At 47.3% G+C, this 22,058-nt stretch overlaps 1 long non-coding RNA gene across 1 annotated transcript in view; it reads left to right on the plus strand.

The window, feature by feature from the left end:
* The window catches only part of LOC140406186 (uncharacterized), a 202,703-nt gene that overhangs the window by 12,973 nt on the left and 167,672 nt on the right, over nt 1-22,058 (plus strand). Inside the window, exon 2 of the long non-coding RNA XR_011939072.1 lies at nt 10,552-10,633. This is a non-coding gene — a long non-coding RNA (uncharacterized lncRNA). The remainder of the gene's footprint in view (nt 1-10,551; nt 10,634-22,058) is intronic.

Genomic DNA, 22,058 nt, shown 5'->3' on the forward strand with positions numbered 1-22,058 from the left:
TGTGGGGGTAGAGACTGTGTATCAATGTGTGTGTGGGGGTAGAGACTGTATCAATGTGTGTGTGGGGGTAGAGACTATCAATGTGTGTGAGGGGTAGAGACTATCAATGTGTGTGAGGGGTAGAGACTGTATCAATGTGTGTGGGGGTAGAGACTATCAATGTGTGTGGGGGTGGAGACTGTATCAATGTGTGTGGGGGTAGAGTCTGTGTATCAATGTGTGTGTGGGGTAGAGACTGCATCAATGTGTGTGGGGGGTAGAGACTGTATCAATGTGTGTGTGGGGTAGAGACTATCAATGTGTGTGTGGGGGTAGAGACTGTATCAATGTGTGTGGGGGTAGAGACTGTATCAATGTGTGTGGGGTAGAGACTGTGTATCAATGTGTGGGGTAGAGACTGTATCAATGTGTGTGTAGGGTAGAGACTGGGTGTGTGTGGGGGTAGAGACTGTATCAATGTGTGTGTGGGGTAGAGACTGGGTGTGTGTGGGGGTAGAGACTATCAATGTGTGGGGTAGAGACTATCAATGTGTGTGTGGGGTAGAGACTATCAATGTGTGTGGGGGGTAGAGACTGTGTGTGTGTGGGGGTAGAGACTGTATCATTGTGTGTGTGGGGGTAGAGACTGTGTATCGATGTGTGGGGTAGAGACTGTATCAATGTGTTTGGGGGGGGGGTAGAGACTGTATCAATGTGTGTGGGGTAGAGACTGTATCAATGTGTGGGGGTAGAGACTATCAATGTGTGTGGGGGTAGAGACTATCAATGTGTGTGTGGGGTAGAGACTATCAATGTGTGTGGGGTAGAGACTGCATCAATGTGTGTGGGGGGTAGAGACTGTATCAATGTGTGTGTGGGGTAGAGATTATCAATGTGTGTGGAGGGTAGAATCTGTATCAATGTGTGGGGGTAGAGTCTGTGTATCAATGTGTGTGTGGGGGTAGAGACTGTGTATCAATGTATGTGTGGGGTAGAGACTCAATGTCTGTGGGGGTAGAGACTGTATCGATGTGTGGGGTAGAGACTGTATCAATGTGTGTGGGGTAGAGACTGTGTATCAATGTGTGCGGGGTAGAGACTGTGTATCGATGTGTGGGGTAGAGACTGTATCAATGTGTGTGGGGGTAGAGACTGTATCAATGTGTGTGGGGTAGAGACTGTGTATCTATGTGTGGGGTAGAGACTATCAATGTGTGTGGGGAGGGTAGAGACTATCAATGTGTGTGGGGGTAGAGACTGTATCAATGTGTGTGGGGGTAGAGACTGTGTACAATGTGTCTGTGGTGTAGAGACTGGGTGCGTGTGGGGGTAGAGACTATCAATGTGTGTGTGGGGTAGAGACTATCAATGTGTGTGGGGGTAGAGACTGTATCAATGTGTGTGGGGGTAGAGACTGTATCAATGTGTGTGGGGTAGAGACTGTGTATCAATGTGTGTGTTGGGGTAGAGACTATCAATGTGTGGGGGTAGAGACTGTGTATCAATGTGTCTGGGGGTAGAGGCTGTATCAATGTGTGTGGGGGTAGAGACTATCAATGTGTGTGGGGGTAGAGACTGTATCAATGTGTGTGGGTTAGAGACTGTATCAATGTGTGTGGGGGTAGAGACTGTGTATCAATGTGTGTGTGGGGGTAGAGACTGTATCAATGTGTGTGTGGGGGTAGAGACTATCAATGTGTGTGAGGGGTAGAGACTATCAATGTGTGTGAGGGGTAGAGACTGTATCAATTTGTGTGTGGGGTAGAGACTGTATCAATGTGTGTGTGGGGTAGAGACTATCAATGTGTTTGTGGGGGTAGAGACTGTATCAATGTGTGTGGGGGTAGAGACTGTATCAATGTGTGTGGGGTAGAGACTGTATCAATGTCTGTGTGGGGTAGAGACTGTCAATGTGTGTGTGTGGTAGAGACTATCAATGTGTGTGGCGGTAGAGACTATGTATCAATGTGTGTGTGGGGTAGAGACTGGGTGTGTGTGGGGGTAGAGACTGTATCATTGTGTGTGTGGGGTAGAGACTGTATCAATGTGTGTGGGGGTAGAGACTGTGTATCGATGTGTGGGGTAGAGACTGTATCAATGTGTGTGGGGGGGGGTAGAGACTGTATCAATGTGTGTGGGGGGTAGAATCTGTATCAATGTGGGGGTAGAGTCTGTGTATCAATGTGTGTGGGGGTAGAGACTGTATCAATGTGTGTGTGGGGGGGTAGAGACTGTATCAATGTGTGTGGGGGTAGAGTCTCTGTATCAATGTGTGTGTGGGGTAGAGACTGCATCAATGTGTGTGGGGGGTAGAGACTGTATCAATGTGTGTGTGGGGTAGAGACTATCAATGTGTGTGTGGGGGTAGAGACTGTATCAATGTGTGTGGGGGTAGAGACTGTATCAATGTGTGTGGGGTAGAGACTGTGTATCAATGTGTGGGGTAGAGACTGTATCAATGTGTGTGGGGGGTAGAGACTGTGTGTGTGTGGGGGTAGAGACTGTATCATTGTGTGTGTGGGAGTAGAGACTGTATCGATGTGTGGGGTAGAGACTATCAATGTGTGTGTGGGGGTAGAGACTATCAATGTGTGTGTGGGGTAGAGACTATCAATGTGTGTGTGGGGTAGAGACTATCAATGTGTGTGGGGGTAGAGACTATCAATGTGTGTGTGGGGTAGAGACTATCAATGTGTGTGGGGGTAGAGATTATCAATGTGTGTGTGGGGTAGAGACTATCAATGTGTGTGTGGGGTAGAGACTGCATCAATGTGTGTGGGGGGTAGAGACTGTATCAATGTGTGTGTGGGGTAGAGATTATCAATGTGTGTGGGGGGTAGAATCTGCATCAATGTGTGGGGGTAGAGTCTGTGTATCAATGTGTGTGTGGGGGTAGAGACTGTGTATCAATGTGTGTGGGGGTAGAGACTATCAATGTGTGTGTGGGGTAGAGACTATCAATGTGTGTGGCGGTAGAGACTGTGTATCAATGTGTGTGTGGGGTAGAGACTGGGTGTGTGTGGGGGTAGAGACTGTATCAATGTGTGTGTGGGGTAGAGACTGTGTATCAATGTGTGGGGTAGAGACTATCAATGTGTGTGAGGGGTAGAGACTATCAATGTGTGTGAGGGGTAGAGACTATCAATGTCTATGTGTGGTAGAGACTGGGTGTGTGTGGGGGTAGAGATTTTATCAATGTGTGTGTGGGGTAGAGACTGGGTGTGTGTGGGGGTAGAGACTGTATCAATGTGTGTGTGGGGTAGAGACTATCAATGTGTGTGTGGGGTAGAGACTATCAATGTGTGTGTGGGGTAGAGACTATCAATGTGTGTGTGGGGTAGAGACTGGGTGTGTGGGGTTAGAGACTATCAATGTGTGTGTGGGTAGAGACTCAATGTGTGTGGGGGGTAGAGACTGTATCAATGTGTGTGGGGGGTAGAGACTATCAATGTGTTTGTGGGGGTAGAGACTATCAATATGTGTGTGGGGTAGAGACTTTGTATCAATGTGTGTGTGGGGTAGAGACTATCAATGTGTTTGTGGGGGTAGAGACTATCAATGTGTGTGTGGGGGGTAGAGACTATCAATGTGTGTGTGGGGTAGAGACTATCAATGTGTGTGTGGGGTAGAGACTGCATCAATGTGTGTGGGGGGTAGAGACTGTATCAATGTGTGTGGGGTAGAGACTATCAATGTGTGTGGGGTAGAGACTGGGTGTGTGTGGGGTTAGAGACTATCAATGTGTGTGTGGGTAGAGACTCAATGTGTGTGGGGGATAGAGACTGTATCAATGTGTGTGGGGGGTAGAGACTATCAATGTGTTTGTGGGGGTAGAGACTATCAATATGTGTGTGGGGTAGAGACTGTGTATCAATGTGTGTGTGGGGAAGAGACTATCAATGTGTTTGTGGGGGTAGAGACTATCAATGTGTGTGTGGGGGTAGAGACTATCAATGTGTGTGTGGGGTAGAGACTGTGTGTGTGTGGGGGTAGAGACTGTATCATTGTGTGTGTGGGAGTAGAGACTGTGTATCGATGTGTGGGGTAGAGACTGTATCAATGTGTGTGGGGGGGGGGGTAGAGACTGTATCAATGTGTGTGGGGTAGAGACTGTATCAATGTGTGTGGGGTAGAGACTATCAATGTGTGTGTGGGGTAGCGACTGTATCAATGTGTGTGTGGGGGTAGAGACTATCAATGTGTGTGGGGGTAGAGACTTTCAATGTGTGTGTGGGGTAGAGACTATCAATGTGTGTGTGGGGTAGAGACTGCATCAATGTGTGTGGGGGGTAGAGACTGTATCAATGTGTGTGTGGGGCAGAGACTGTATCAATGTGTGTGTGGGGTAGAGACTGGGTGTGTGTGGGGGTAGAGACTGTGCATCAATGTGTGTGGGGTAGAGACTATCAATGTGTGGGGTAGAGACTATCAATGTGTGTGAGGGATAGAAACTATCAATGTCTGTGTGGGGTAGAGACTGGGTGTGTGTGGGGGTAGAGACTGTATCAATGTGTGTGGGGTAGTGACTGGGTGTGTGTGGGGGTAGAGACTGTATCAATGTGTGTGTGGGGTAGAGACTATCAATGTGTGTGTGGGGTAGAGACTGTGTGTGTGTGTGGGGGTAGAGACTGTATCATTGTGTGTGTGGGAGTAGAGACTGTATCGATGTGTGGGGTAGAGACTGTATCAATGTGTGTGGGGGGGGTAGAGACTGTATCAATGTGTGTGGGGTAGAGACTGTATCAATGTGTGTGTGGGGGTAGAGACTATCAATGTGTGTGGGGGTAGAGACTCCCAATGTGTGTGTGGGGTAGAGACTGTATCATTGTGTGTGGGGGGTAGAGACTGTATCAATGTGTGTGTGGGGTAGAGATTATCAATGTGTGTGGGGGGTAGAATCTGTATCAATGTGTGGGGGTAGAGTCTGTATCAATGTGTGTGTTGGGTAGAGACTGTGTATCAATGTATGTGTGGGGTAGAGACTCAATGTCTGTGGGGGTAGAGACTGTATCGATGTGTGGGGTAGAGACTGTGTATCAATGTGTGTGGGGTAGAGACTGTGTATCGATGTGTGGGGTAGAGACTCTATCAATGTGTGTGGGGGGGTAGAGACTGTATCAATGTGTGTGGGGGTAGAGACTATCAATGTGTGTGTGGTGTAGAGACTATCAATGTGTGTGGCGGTAGAGACTGTGTATCAATGTGTGTGTGGGGTAGAGACTGGGTGTGTGTGGGGGTAGAGACTGTGTATCAATGTGTGTGTGGGGGTAGAGACTATCAATGTGTGTGAGGGGTAGAGACTATCAATGTGTGTGAGGGGTAGAGACTGTATCAATGTGTGTGTGGGGTAGAGACTGTATCAATGTGTGTGTGGGGTAGAGACTATCAATGTGTTTGTGGGGGTAGAGACTGTATCAATGTGTGTGGGGGTAGAGACTATCAATGTGTGTGGGGTAGAGACTGTATCAATGTCTGTGTGGGGTAGAGACTATCAATGTGTGTGTGTGGTAGAGACTATCAATGTGTGTGTGGGGTAGAGACTGGGTGTGTGTGGGGGTAGAGACTGTATCATTGTGTGTGTGGGGTAGAGACTGTATCAATGTGTGTGGGGGTAGAGACTGTGTATCGATGTGTGGGGTAGAGACTGTATCAATGTGTGTGGGGGGGGGTAGAGACTGTATCAATGTGTGTGGGGGGTAGAATCTGTATCAATGTGGGGGTAGAGTCTGTGTATCAATGTGTGTGGGGGGTAGAGACTGTATCAATGTGTGTGGGGGTAGAGTCTGTGTATCAATGTGTGTGTGGGGTAGAGACTGCATCAATGTGTGTGGGGGGTAGAGACTGTATCAATGTGTGTGTGGGGTAGAGACTATCAATGTGTGTGTGGGGGTAGAGACTGTATCAATGTGTGTGGGGGTAGAGACTGTATCAATGTGTGTGTGGGGGAGAGACTATCAATGTGTGTGGGGGGTAGAGACTGTGTGTGTGTGGGGGTAGAGACTGTATCATTGTGTGTGTGGGAGTAGAGACTGTATCGATGTGTGGGGTAGAGACTATCAATGTGTGTGTGGGGGGGGTAGAGACTGTATCAATGTGTGGGGGTAGAGACTGTATCAATGTGTGTGGGGGTAGAGACTATCAATGTGTGTGGGGGTAGAGACTATCAATGTGTGTGTGGGGTAGAGACTATCAATGTGTGTGGGGTAGAGACTGCATCAATGTGTGTGGGGGGTAGAGACTGTATCAATGTGTGTGTGGGGTAGAGATTATCAATGTGTGTGGGGGGTAGAATCTGCATCAATGTGTGGGGGTAGAGTCTGTGTATCAATGTGTGTGGGGGTAGAGACTATCAATGTGTGTGTGGGGTAGAGACTATCAATGTGTGTGGCGGTAGAGACTGTGTATCAATGTGTGTGTGGGGTAGAGACTGGGTGTGTGTGGGGGTAGAGACTGTGTATCAATGTGTGTGTGGGGTAGAGACTGTGTATCAATGTGTGGGGTAGAGACTATCAATGTGTGTGAGGGGTAGAGACTATCAATGTCTATGTGGGGTAGAGACTGGGTGTGTGTGGGGGTAGAGATTTTATCAATGTGTGTGTGGGGTAGAGACTGGGTGTGTGTGGGGGGAGAGACTGTATCAATGTGTGTGTGGGGTAGAGACTATCAATGTGTGTGTGGGGTAGAGACTGGGTGTGTGTGGGGTTAGAGACTATCAATGTGTGTGTGGGTAGAGACTCAATGTGTGTGGGGGGTAGAGACTGTATCAATGTGTGTGGGGGGTAGAGACTATCAATGTGTTTGTGGGGGTAGAGACTATCAATATGTGTGTGGGGTAGAGACTGTGTATCAATGTGTGTGTGGGGTAGAGACTATCAATGTGTTTGTGGGGGTAGAGACTATCAATGTGTGTGTGGGGGGTAGAGACTATCAATGTGTGTGTGGGGTAGAGACTATCAATGTGTGTGTGGGGTAGAGACTGCATCAATGTGTGTGGGGGGTAGAGACTGTATCAATGTGTGTGGGGTAGAGACTATCAATGTGTGTGGGGTAGAGACTGGGTGTGTGTGGGGTTAGAGACTATCAATGTGTGTGTGGGTAGAGACTCAATGTGTGTGGGGGATAGAGACTGTATCAATGTGTGTGGGGGGTAGAGACTATCAATGTGTTTGTGGGGGTAGAGACTATCAATATGTGTGTGGGGTAGAGACTGTGTATCAATGTGTTTGTGGGGGTAGAGACTATCAATGTGTGTGTGGGGGTAGAGACTATCAATGTGTGTGTGGGGTAGAGACTGTGTGTGTGTGGGGGTAGAGACTGTATCATTGTGTGTGTGGGAGTAGAGACTGTGTATCGATGTGTGGGGTAGAGACTGTATCAATGTGTGTGGGGGGGGGGTAGAGACTGTATCAATGTGTGTGGGGTAGAGACTGTATCAATGTGTGGGGTAGAGACTATCAATGTGTGTGTGGGGTAGCGACTGTATCAATGTGTGTGTGGGGGTAGAGACTATCAATGTGTGTGGGGTAGAGACTGCATCAATGTGTGTGGGGGGTAGAGACTGTATCAATGTGTGTGTGGGGCAGAGACTGTATCAATGTGTGTGTGGGGTAGAGACTGGGTGTGTGTGGGGGTAGAGACTGTGTATCAATGTGTGTGGGGTAGAGACTATCAATGTGTGGGGTAGAGACTATCAATGTGTGTGAGGGAGAGAAACTATCAATGTCTGTGTGGGGTAGAGAATGGGTGTGTGTGGGGGTAGAGACTGTATCAATGTGTGTGGGGTAGAGACTGGGTGTGTGTGTGGGAGTAGAGACTGTATCAATGTGTGTGTGGGGTAGAGACTATCAATGTGTGTGTGGGGTAGAGACTGTGTGTGGGGGTAGAGACTGTATCATTGTGTGTGTGGGAGTAGAGACTGTGTATCGATGTGTGGGGTAGAGACTGTATCAATGTGTGTGGGGGGGGGGGTAGAGACTGTATCAATGTGTGTGGGGTAGAGACTGTATCAATGTGTGTGTGGGGGTAGAGACTATCAATGTGTGTGGGGGTAGAGACTCCCAATGTGTGTGTGGGGTAGAGACTGCATCAATGTGTGTGGGGGGTAGAGACTGTATCAATGTGTGTGTGGGGTAGAGATTATCAATGTGTGTGGGGGGTAGAATCTGTATCAATGTGTGGGGGTAGAGTCTGTATCAATGTGTGTGTGGGGGTAGAGACTGTGTATCAATGTATGTGTGGGGTAGAGACTCAATGTCTGTGGGGGTAGAGACTGTATCGATGTGTGGGGTAGAGACTGTGTATCAATGTGTGTGGGGTAGAGACTGTGTATCGATGTGTGGGGTAGAGACTCTATCAATGTGTGTGGGGGGGTAGAGACTGTGTATCAATGTGTGTGGGGGTAGAGACTATCAATGTGTGTGTGGTGTAGAGACTATCAATGTGTGTGGCGGTAGAGACTGTGTATCAATGTGTGTGTGGGGTAGAGACTGGGTGTGTGTGGGGGTAGAGACTGTGTATCAATGTGTGTGTGGGGTAGAGACTGTGTATCAATGTGTGGGGTAGAGACTATCAATGTGTGTGAGGGGTAGAGACTCAATGTCTATGTGGGGTAGAGACTGGGTGTGTGTGGGGGTAGAGATTTTATCAATGTGTGTGGGGTAGAGACTGGGTGTGTGTGGGGGTAGAGACTGTATCAATGTGTGTGTGGGGTAGAGACTATCAATGTGTGTGTGGGGTAGAGACTGGGTGTGTGGGGTTAGAGACTATCAATGTGTGTGGGGGGTAGAGACTGTATCAATGTGTGTGGGGGGTAGAGACTATCAATGTGTTTGTGGGGGTAGAGACTATCAATGTGTGTGTGGGGTAGAGACTGTATCAATGTGTGTGGGGGTAGAGACTGTGTATCCATGTGTGTGTGGGGTAGAGACTATCAATGTGTTTGTGGGGGTAGAGACTATCAATGTGTGTGGGGGGTAGAGACTGGGTGTGTGGGGTTAGAGACTATCAATGTGTGTGGGGGGTAGAGACTGTATCAATGTGTTTGTGGGGTAGAGACTATCAATGTGTGTGTGGGGTAGAGACTGGGTGTGTGGGGTTAGAGACTATCAATGTGTGTGGGGGGTAGAGACTGTATCAATGTGTGTGTGGGGTAGAGACTGGGTGTGTGTGGGGGTAGAGACTGTATCAATGTGTGTGTGGGGTAGAGACTATCAATGTGTGTGTGGGGTAGAGACTGGGTGTGTGGGGTTAGAGACTATCAATGTGTGTGGGGGGTAGAGACTGTATCAATGTGTTTGTGGGGGTAGAGACTATCAATGTGTGTGTGGGGGGTAGAGACTATCAATGTGTGTGTGGGGTAGAGACTGTATCAATGTGTGTGGGGGTAGAGACTGTGTATCCATGTGTGTGTGGGGTAGAGACTATCAATGTGTTTGTGGGGGTAGAGACTATCAATGTGTGTGGGGGGTAGAGACTGTATCAATGTGTGTGTTGGGTAGAGACTATCAATGTGTGTGTGGGGTAGAGACTGGGTGTGTGTGGGGTTAGAGACTATCAATGTGTGTGTGGGTAGAGACTATCAATGTGTGTGGGGGATAGAGACTGTATCAATGTGTGTGTGGGGTAGAGACTATCAATGTGTTTGTGGGGGTAGAGACTATCAATATGTGTGTGGGGTAGAGACTGTGTATCAATGTGTGTGTGGGGTAGAGACTATCAATGTGTTTGTGGGGGTAGAGACTATCAATGTGTGTGTGGGGGGTAGAGACTATCAATGTGTGTGTGGGGTAGAGACTATCAATGTGTGTGTGGGGTAGAGACTGCATCAATGTATGTGGGGGGTAGAGACTGTATCAATGTGTGTGTGGGGTTAGAGACTATCAATGTGTGTGTGTGGTAGAGACTGCATCAATGTGTGTGTGGGGTAGAGACTATCAATGTGTTTGTGGGGGTAGAGACTATCAATGTGTGTGTGGGGGGTAGAGACTATCAATGTGTGTGTGGGGTAGAGACTGCATCAATGTGTGTGGGGGGTAGAGACTATCAATGTGTGTGTGGGGGGTAGGGACTATCAATGTGTGTGTGGGGTAGAGACTGTATCAATGTGTGTGTGGGGTAGAGACTGTATCAATGTATGTGTGGGGGTAGAGACTGTATCAATGTGTGTGTGGGGTAGAGACTGTATCAATGTGTTTGTGGGGGTAGAGACTATCAATGAGTGTGTGGGGGGTAGAGACTATCAATGTGTGTGTGGGGTAGAGACTGCATCAATGTGTGTGGGGGGTAGAGACTGTATCAATGTGTTTGTGGGGGTAGAGACTATCAATGAGTGTGTGGGGGGTAGAGACTATCAATGTGTGTGGGGGGTAGAGACTGTATCAATGTGTGTGGGGTAGAGACTATCAATGTGTGTGTGGGGGTAGAGACTATCAATGTGTGTGGGGGTAGAGACTATCAATGTGTGTGTGTGGGGGTAGAGACTGTCGAGTCTCTACGGCTCAAGGGACCGTACGTACGTGTCCGAAGCGAAAAGTCACCCACAAGGATGTTATCCCTTTAACACCGACCCCCTAGCTCTCAACTCACCATCAACACGGCCATCGTGTACATGCACCGCTTCTACATGCTCCAGTGCTTCACCAAGTTCCATCGCAACGTAAGTGTTTGCCGATAGAGCCGGTCGCGGGTCACCTCCGCTTGAAATGTTTTGTCGGACACGCAGGCGGGGAACGGAGTGGGGGGGGTGCTTGCAGGTTGTGGGCATTCCCCCTCGCCCTAGGTGGTAGAGTACTTGTGGGCGGTACACACCGTCGGTGGTTTGAGGGAGCGGGATTTGGAGGTTGGCGCGTCGATCGAAAGGGGGATGAGTGGGGGGGGCCTGCTTTGTCCTGCTGTCTAAGTGGACTGAGAGCTGTATGTTCATTTAACGTGCTGTTTAATCGGAGGCAGTGTTGGGGTTAAGAGGTACATGAAAGCTGTTCTTGTGCGTTATGTTCAAAGTTCAAATATTATTTTGCTTTTGTTTTAATAAAATTTTGTTTGTTAAAATAGTCGAGCCCCATTTCTCGTGACAGAACAATACAGCACAGGAACAGCCCCTTCGGCCCTCCTAGCCTGTACCGGTCATGATACCAACCTTTGGCAAAACCCTCAGCCCTTCCCAGTGCCGTATCCCTCTACACCCGTCCTATCCATGTGTTTGTCGAGATGCCTTTTCAACGCCGTTAATGTATCTGCTCCCACAACCTCCCCTGGCAGCGCGTTCCAGGCACTCACCGCCCTCTGTGTAAAAACCTGCCTCGCACAACACCTCTAAACCTTGCCCCACGGACCTTAAACCTACGCCCCTGGTGACTGACCCCCCCCCCCCTCCCTGGGAAAGAGTGCCTGCCCATCCGCTCTATCCATGCACCTCATTATCTTGTAGACCTCTATCAGGTCACCCCTCAACCTCCGTCGTTCTAATGAAAACAGTCTCGAGTCTGTTCAGCCTCCCCGCATAGCTCACACCCTCCAGACCAGGCAACATCCTGGTAATCCTCCTCCGCACCCTCTCCAAAGCACTCACGTCCTTCTGGTAGTGTGGCGAGCAGAATTGGGCGCAATATGCCAATTGCGGCCTTACCAAGGTACGACACCACTGCCGCGTGACTTGCCAGTTTTTATACTCTATGCCCCATCCAATGAAGGCGAGCATTGCGTCTGCTTTCTTGACTACCTTGTCCACTTGTGTTGTCACTTTCAAAGATCTGTGGGCCTGCACTCCCAGATCTCTCTGACTTTCGATGTTCCTAAGAGTTTGGCCATTTACGATATATTTCCCCTCTATGTTAGACCGACCAAAATGCATCACCTCCCACTTGTCCGCATTAAACTGCATTTGCAATTTCTCTGCCCAATTCTCCGACTTATCTATGCATCCTCTGACAATCCTGAACATTATCTGCCAGTCCCCCGCAGGACAATGTTAGCGGTGTACCTTATCACATTGACGCAGTGTGGGTGTATCGCACTGTATCGCACTGACAGTGTGCTCACTGTTACTGTATCAGACTGTATCACACTGACAGTGTGCTCACTGTTACTGTATCACACTGACAGTGTGCTCACTGTTACTGTATCACACTGACAGTGTGCTCACTGTTACTGTATCACACTGACAGTGTGCTCACTGTTACTGTTACAGACTGTATCACACTGACAGTGCACTCACTGTTACTGTATCACACCGACTGTGCTCACTGTTACTGTATCAGAATATCTCACTGACAGTGTGCTCACTTACTGTATCAGACTATCACACTGACAGTGTGCTCACTGTTACTGTATCAGACTATCACACTGACAGTGTGCTCACTGTTACTGTGTCAGACTGTATCACACTGACAGTGTGCTCACTGTTACTGTATCTCACTGACAGTGTGTTCACTGTTACTGTATCACACTGACGGTGCGCTCACTATTTACTGTATCAGACTGTATCACACTGACAGTGCGCTCCCTGTTCCGGTATCAGACTGTATCACACTGGCAGTGTGCTCACTGTTACTGTATCACACTATCACACTGACAGTTCCCTCACTGTTACTGTATCAGACTGCATCACACTGACAGTGCGCTCACTTTTACTGTATCACACTATATCACACGAACAGTGTGCTCACTGTTACTGTATCACACTGACTGTGCACTCACTGTTACTGTATCAGACTGTATCACACTGACAGTACCCTCAATGTTACTGTATCACACTGACTGTGCACTCACTGTTACTGTATCAGCCTGTATCACACTGACAGTGCGCTCACTGTTACTGTATCACACTGACAGTACCCTCAATGTTACTGTATCAGCCTGTATCACACTGACAGTGCCCTCACTGTTACTGTATCAGACTGACAGTGCGCTCACTATTACTGTATCAGACTATCTCACTGACTGCTCACTGTTACTGTATCAGACTGTATCACACTGACAGTGCGCTCCCTGTTACGGTATCAGACTGTATCACACTGACAGTGCGCTCCCTGTTACGGTATCAGACTGTATCACACTGGCAGTGTGCTCACTGTTACTGTATCAGACTGTATCACACTGACAGTGCGCTCACTGTTACTGTATCAGACTGACAGTGTGCTCACTGTTACTGTATTGCACTGACTGTGCGCTCACTGTTACTGTATCAAACTGTATCACACTGACAGTACCCTCACTGTTACTGCATCAGACTGTATCACACTGACTGTGTGCTCACTGTTACTGTATCAGACTGTATCTCACTGACTGCTCACTGTTACTGTATCAGACTGTATCACACTGACAGTGTGCTCACTGTTCCAGTATCATACTGTATCACACTGACTGCTCACTGTTACTGTATCAGACTGCATCACACTGACAGTGCGCTCACTGTTACTGTATCAGACTGTATCACACTGTGCTCACTTACTGTATCAGACTGTATCACACTGACAGTGTGCTCAATGTTACTGTATCACACTATCACACTGACAGTGCGCTCACTGTTACTGTATCAGACTGTATCACACTGACATTGTGCTCACTTTTACTGTATCAGACTGTATCACATTGACAGTGTGCTCACTGTTACTGTATCAGACTATCACACTGACAGTGTGGTCACTGTTACTGTATCACACTGACGGTGCGCTCACTATTTACTGTATCAGACTGTATCTCACTGACAGTGCGCTCACTGTCACTGTATCAGACTGTATCACACTGACAGTGCGCTCCCTGTTACGGTATCAGACTGTATCACACTGTCAGTGTGCTCACTGTTACTGTATCACACTATCACACTGACAGTGTGCTCACTATTACTGTATCAGACTATCACACTGACAGTGCGCTCACTATTACTGGATCAGACTGTATCTCACTGACAGTGTGCTCACTGTTACTGTATCAGACTGTATCACACTGACAGTGTGCTCACTGTTACTGTATCTCACTGACAGTGTGCTCACTGTTACTGTATCAGACTATCACACTGACAGGGTGCTCACTGTTACTGTACCAGACTATCACACTGACAGTGTGCTCACTGTTACTGTATCAGACTGTATCACACTGACAGTGTGCTCACTGTTACTGTATCTCACTGACAGTGTGCTCACTGTTACTGTATCAGACTGTATCACACTGATAGTGTCCTCACTGTTACTGTATCACACTGACAGTGTGCTCACTGTTACTGTATCAGACTGTATCACACTGACATTGCGCTCACTGTTACTGCATCAGACTATCACACTGACTGTGCGCTCACTTACTGTATCAGACTATCACAATGACAGTGCGCTCACTGTTACTGTATCAGACTGACAGTGCGCTCACTATTACTGTATCAGACTGTATCTCACTGACTGCTCACTGTTACTGTATTAGACTGTATCACACTGACAGTGTGCTCACTGTTACTGTATCAGACTGACAGTGCGGTCACTATTACTGTATCAGACTGTATCTCACTGACTGCTCACTTACTGTATCAGACTGTATCACACTGACAGTGTGCTCACTGTTACTGTATCACACTGACAGTGTGCTCACTGTTACTGTATCACAGTGCGCTCAATGTTACTGTATCAGACTATCACTGAATGTGCTCACTGTTACTGTATCAGACTGTCTCACACTGACAGTGTGCTCACTGTTACTGTCTCACACTGACAGTGTGCTCACTGTTACTGTCTCACACGACAGTGTGCTCACTGTTACTGTCTCACACTGACAGTGTGCTCACTTACTGTATAACACTGACAGTGTGCTCAATGTTTCTGTATCAGACTGTATCACACTGACTGTGCTCACTGTTACTGTATCAGACTGTATCACACTGACAGTACCCTCACTGTTACTGTATCAGCCTGTATCACACTGACAGTGCGCTCACTGTTACTGTATCACACTGACTGTGCGCTCACTGTTACTGTATCAGACTGTATCACACTGACAGTGTGCTCACTTACTGTATCACACTGACAGTGTGCTCACTGTTACTGTATGGATAGTGAGAGGCTTTTCCCCAGGGTAGAGGGGTCAATTACTAGTGGGCATAGGTTTAAGGTGAGAGGGGCAAGGTTTAGATGAGATGTACGAGGCACGTTTTTTACGCAGAGGATAGTGAGTACCTGGAACTCACTACCGGAGGAGGTAGTGGAAGCAGGGACGATAGGGACATTTAAGGGGCATCTTGACAAATATATGAATAGGATGGGAATAGAAGGATACGGACCCAGGAAGTGTAGAAGATTGTAGTTTAGTCGGGCAGTATGGTGGGCACGGGCTTGGAGGGCCGGAGGGCCTGTTCCTGTGCTGTACATTTCTTTGTTCTTTGTTCTTATCACTGTATCACACTGACAGTGTGCTCACTGTTACTGTATCAGACTGTATCACACTGACAGTGCGCTCACTGTTACTGTATTGCACTGACAGTGCGCTCACTGTTACTGTATCAGACTGTATCACACTGGCAGTGTGCTCACTGTTACTGTATGAGACTGTATCACACTGGCAGTGTGCTCACTGTTACTGTATCAGACTGTATCACACTTACAGTACGCTCACTGTTACTGTATCAGACTATATCACACTGACAGTATGCTCACTGTTACTGTATCACACTGACAGTTCCCTCACTGTTACTGTACAGACTGTATCACACTTACAGTACCCTCACTGTTACTGCATCAGACTGTATCACACTGACAGTGCGCTCACTGTTACTGTATCAAATTGTATCACACTGACAGTATCCTCACTTACTGTATCAGACTGTATCACACTGACAGTGTGCTCACTGTTACTGTATCAGACTATCACACTGACAGTGCGCTCACTATTACTGGATCAGACTTGTATCTCACTGACAGTGTGCTCACTGTTACTGTATCAGACTGTATCACACTGCTCTCTGTTACTGTATCACACTGACCGTGTGCTCACTGTTACTGTATCCCACTGACAGTGCGCTCACTGTTACTATATCAGACTGTATCACACTGACAGTGCGCTCCCTGTTATGGTATCAGACTGTATGACACTGACAGTGCGCTCCCTGTTACGGTATCAGACTGTATCACACTGCTCACTGTTACTGTATCACACTGACCGTGTGCTCACTGTTACTGTATCACACTGACAGTGCGCTCCCTGTTACGGTATCAGACTGTATCACACTGGCAGTGTGCTCACTGTTACTGTATCAGACTGTATCACACTGACAGTGCGCTCACTGTTACTGTATTGCACTGACAGTGTGCTCACTGTTACTGTATCAGACTGTGTCACACTGACAGTACCCTCACTGTTACTGTATCAGCCTGTATCACACTGACAGTGCGCTCACTTTTACTGTATCACACGAACAGTGTGCTCACTTACTGTATCACACTGACAGTGTGATCACTGTTACTGTATCACACTGACAGTGTGATCACTGTTACTGTATCACACTGACAGTGTGCTCACTGTTACTGTATCAGACTGTATCACACAGACAGTGTGCTCACTGTTACTATATCGGACTGTATCTCACTGACAGTGTGCTCACTGTTACTGTATCAGACTATCACACTGACGGTGCGCTCACTATTACTGTATCAGACTGTATCACACTGACAGTGTGCTCACCTTTACTGTATCAGACTGTGTCACACTGACTGCTCACTTACTGTATCAGACTATTACACTGACCATGTGCTCACTGTTACTGTATCACAGTGCCAGTGCGCTCACTGTTACTGTATCAGACTGTATCACACTGACAGTGCGCTCACTGTTACTGTATCAGACTGTATCACACTGGCAGTGCGCTCACTATTACTGTATCAGACTGTATCACACTGACAGTGCGCTCACTGTTACTCTATTGCACTGACAGTACCCTCACTGTTACTGTATCAGACTGTATCACACTGACAGTCCTCTCTTTGTTACTGTATCACACTGACAGTGTGCTCACTGTTACTGTATCAGACTATCACACTGACCGTGTGCTCACTGTTACTGTATCGGACTGTATCTCACTGACAGTGTGCTCACTGTTACTGTATCAGACTGTATCACACTGACGGTGCGCTCACTATTACTGTATCAGACTGTATCACACTGACAGTGCGCTCACTGTTACTGTATTGCACTGACAGTACCCGCACTGTTACTGTATCAGACTGTATCACACTGACAGTACCCTCACTGTTACTATATCAGACTGTATCACACTGGCAGTGTGCTCACTGTTACTGTATCAGACTGTATCACACTGACAGTCCTCTCACTGTGACTGTATCACACTGACGGTGCGCTCACTATTACTGTATCAGACTGTATCACACTGACAGTGCGCTCACTGTTACTGTATTGCACTGACAGTACCCGCACTGTTACTGTATCAGACTGTATCACACTGACAGTACCCTCACTGTTACTATATCAGACTGTATCACACTGGCAGTGTGCTCACTGTTACTGTATCAGACTGTATCACACTGACAGTCCTCTCACTGTGACTGTATCACACTGACAGTGTCCTCACTGTTACTGTATCGCACTGACAATGTGCTCACTTACTGTATGACACTGACAGTGCACTCAGTTACTGTATCAGACTGTATCACACTGGCAGTGCGCTCACTATTACTGTATCAGACTGTATCACACTGACAGTGCGCTCACTGTTACTGTATTGCACTGACAGTACCCTCACTGTTACTGTATCAGACTGTATCACACTGACAGTCCTCTCACTGTTACTGTATCACACTGACTGTGCGCACACTGTTACTGTATCAGACTGTATCACACTGACAGTGTCCTCACTGTTACTGTATCGCACTGACAATGTGCTCACTGTTACTGTATTACACTGACAGTGCCCTCACTGTTACTGTATCAGATTGTATCGCACTGACAGTGTGCTCACTGTTACTGTATCAGACTGTATTACACTGACAGTGCCCTCACTGTTACTGTATCAGACTGTATCACACTGTGCTCACTTACTGTATCACACTGACCGTGTGCTCACTGTTACTGTATCAGACTGTATCACACTGACAGTGCGCTCACTGTTACTATATCAGACTGTATCACACTGACAGTGCGCTCCCTGTTACGGTACCAGACTGTATCACACTGACAGTGCGCTCACTATTACTGTATTGCACTGACAGTACCCTCACTGTTACTGTATCACACTGACAGTCCGCTCACTGTTACTGTATCACACTGACAGTGTGCTCACTGTTACTGTATCAGACTATCACACTGACAGTGTGCTCACTGTTACTGTATCGGACTGTATCTCACTGACGGTGCGCTCCCTGTTACGGTATCGGACTGTATCACACTGGCAGTGTGCTCACTTTTACTGTATCATACTGACTGTTCCCTCACTGTTACTGTATCAGACTGTATCACAGACAATGCGTTCACTGTTACTGTATCACACTATATCACACGAACAGTGTGCTCACTGTTACTGTATCACACTGACTGCGCTCACTGTTACTGTATCAGACTGTATCACACTGTCAGTACCCTCACTGTTACTGCATCAGACTGTATCACACTCACAGTGCGCTCACTTACTGTATCAGATTGTATCACACTGACCGTATACTCACTGTTACTGTATCAGACTGTATCACACTGACAGTGTGCTCACTGTTACTGTATCAGACTATCACACTGACAGTGTGCTCACTGTTACTGTATCAGACTGTATCACACTGCTCACTGTTACTGTATCACACTGACCGTGTGATCACTGTTACTGTATCACACTGACAGTGCGCTCACTGTTACTATATCAGACTGTATCACACTGGCAGTGTGCTCACTGTTACTGTATTGCACTGACAGTGCGCTCACTGTTACTGTATCAGACTGTATCACACTGGCAGTGTGCTCACTGTTACTGTATGAGACTGTATCACACTGGCAGTGTGCTCACTGTTACTGTATCAGACTGTATCACACTTACAGTACGCTCACTGTTACTGTATCAGACTATATCACACTGACAGTGTGCTCACTGTTACTGTATCACACTGACAGTTCCCTCACTGTTACTGTACAGACTGTATCACACTTACAGTACCCTCACTGTTACTGCATCAGACTGTATCACACTGACAGTGCGCTCACTGTTACTGTATCAAATTGTATCACACTGACAGTATCCTCACTTACTGTATCAAACTGTATCACACTGACAGTGTGCTCACTGTTACTGTATCAGACTATCACACTGACAGTGCGCTCACTATTACTGGATCAGACTTGTATCTCACTGACAGTGTGCTCACTGTTACTGTATCAGACTGTATCACACTGCTCTCTGTTACTGTATCACACTGACCGTGTGCTCACTTACTGTATCCCACTGACCGTGCGCTCACTGTTACTATATCAGACTGTATCACACTGACAGTGCGCTCCCTGTTATGGTATCAGACTGTATGACACTGACAGTGCGCTCCCTGTTACGGTAACAGACTGTATCACACTGCTCACTGTTACTGTATCACACTGACCGTGTGCTCACTGTTACTGTATCACACTGACAGTGCGCTCCCTGTTACGGTATCAGACTGTATCACACTGGCAGTGTGCTCACTGTTACTGTATCAGACTGTATCACACTGACAGTGCGCTCACTGTTACTGTATTGCACTGACAGTGTGCTCACTGTTACTGTATCAGACTGTGTCACTGACAGTACCCTCACTGTTACTGTATCAGCCTGTATCACACTGACAGTGCGCTCACTTTTACTGTATCACACGAACAGTGTGCTCACTTACTGTATCACACTGACTGTGCGCTACCTGTTACTGTATCAGACTGTATCACACTGACAGTACCCTCACTGTTACTGCATCAGACTGTATCACACAGACAGTGTGCTCACTGTTACTGTATCAGACTGTGTCACACTGACTGTGCTCACTGTTACTGTATCAGACTATTACACTGACCATGTGCTCACTGTTACTGTATCACAGTGCCAGTGCGCTCACTGTTACTGTATCAGACTGTATCACACTGACAGTGCGCTCACTGTTACTGTATCAGACTGTATCACACTGGCAGTGCGCTCACTATTACTGTATCAGACTGTATCACACTGACAGTGCGCTCACTGTTACTCTATTGCACTGACAGTACCCTCACTGTTACTGTATCAGACTGTATCACACTGACAGTCCTCTCTCTGTTACTGTATCACACTGACAGTGTGCTCACTGTTACTGTATCAGACTATCACACTGACAGTGTACTCACTGTTACTGTATCGGACTGTATCTCACTGACTGTGCTCACTGTTACTGTATCAGACTGTATCACACTGACGGTGCGCTCACTATTACTGTATCAGACTGTATCACACTAACAGTGCGCTCACTGTTACTGTATTGCACTGACAGTACCCGCACTGTTACTGTATCAGACAGTATCACACTGACCGTACCCTCACTGTTACTATATCAGACTGTATCACACTGGCAGTGTGCTCACTGTTACTGTATCAGACTGTATCACACTGACAGTCCTCTCACTGTGACTGTATCACACTGACAGTGTGCTCACTGTTACTGTATCTGACTATCACACTGACCGTGCGCTCACTGTTACTGTATCACACGAACAGTGTGCTCACTGTTACTGTATCACACTGACTGTGCGCACACTGTTACTGTATCAGACTATCACACTGACAGTGTCCTCACTGTTACTGTATCGCACTGACAATGTGCTCACTTACTGTATCACACTGACAGTGCACTCAGTTACTGTATCAGACTGTATCACACTGGCAGTGCGCTCACTATTACTGTATCAGACTGTATCACACTGACAGTGCGCTCACTGTTACTGTATTGCACTGACAGTACCCTCACTGTTACTGTATCAGACTGTATCACACTGACAGTCCTCTCACTGTTACTGTATCACACTGTGCGCACACTGTTACTGTATCAGACTGTATCACACTGACAGTGTCCTCACTGTTACTGTATCGCACTGACAATGTGCTCACTGTTACTGTATTACACTGACAGTGCCCTCACTTACTGTATCAGATTGTATCGCACTGACAGTGTGCTCACTGTTACTGTATCAGACTGTATTACACTGACAGTGCCCTCACTGTTACTGTATCAGACTGTATCACACTGTGCTCACTTACTGTATCACACTGACCGTGTGCTCACTGTTACTGTATCACACTGACAGTGCGCTCCCTGTTACGGTATCAGACTGTATCACACTGACAGTGCGCTCCCTGTTACGGTACCAGACTGTATCACACTGACAGTGCCCTCACTGTTACTGTATTGCACTGACAGTACCCTCACTGTTACTGTATCACACTTACAGTCCGCTCACTGTTACTGTATCACACTGACAGTGTGCTCACTGTTACTGTATCACACTGACAGTGTGCTCACTGTTACTGTATCGGACTGTATCACACTGACGGTGCGCTCCCTGTTACGGTATCGGACTGTATCACACTGGCAGTGTGCTCACTTTTACTGTATCAGACTGTATCATACTGACTGTTCCCTCACTGTTACTGTATCAGACTGTATCACAGACAATGCGCTCACTGTTACTGTATCACACTATATCACACGAACAGTGTGCTCACTGTTACTGTATCACACTGACTGCGCTCACTGTTACTGTATCAGACTGTATCACACTGACAGTACCCTCACTGTTACTGCATCAGACTGTATCACACTCACAGTGCGCTCACTTACTGTATCAGATTGTATCACACTGACCGTATACTCACTGTTACTGTATCAGACTGTATCACACTGACAGTGTGCTCACTGTTACTGTATCAGACTATCACACTGACAGTGTGCTCACTGTTACTGTATCAGACTGTATCACACTGCTCACTGTTACTGTATCACACTGACCGTGTGATCACTGTTACTGTATCACACTGACAGTGCGCTCACTGTTACTATATCAGACTGTATCACACTGGCAGTGTGCTCACTGTTACTGTATCAGACTGTATCACACTG

This window comes from Scyliorhinus torazame, unplaced genomic scaffold (genome assembly GCF_047496885.1).
Source record: "Scyliorhinus torazame isolate Kashiwa2021f unplaced genomic scaffold, sScyTor2.1 scaffold_342, whole genome shotgun sequence".
Taxonomy (NCBI): Eukaryota; Metazoa; Chordata; class Chondrichthyes; order Carcharhiniformes; family Scyliorhinidae; genus Scyliorhinus; species Scyliorhinus torazame.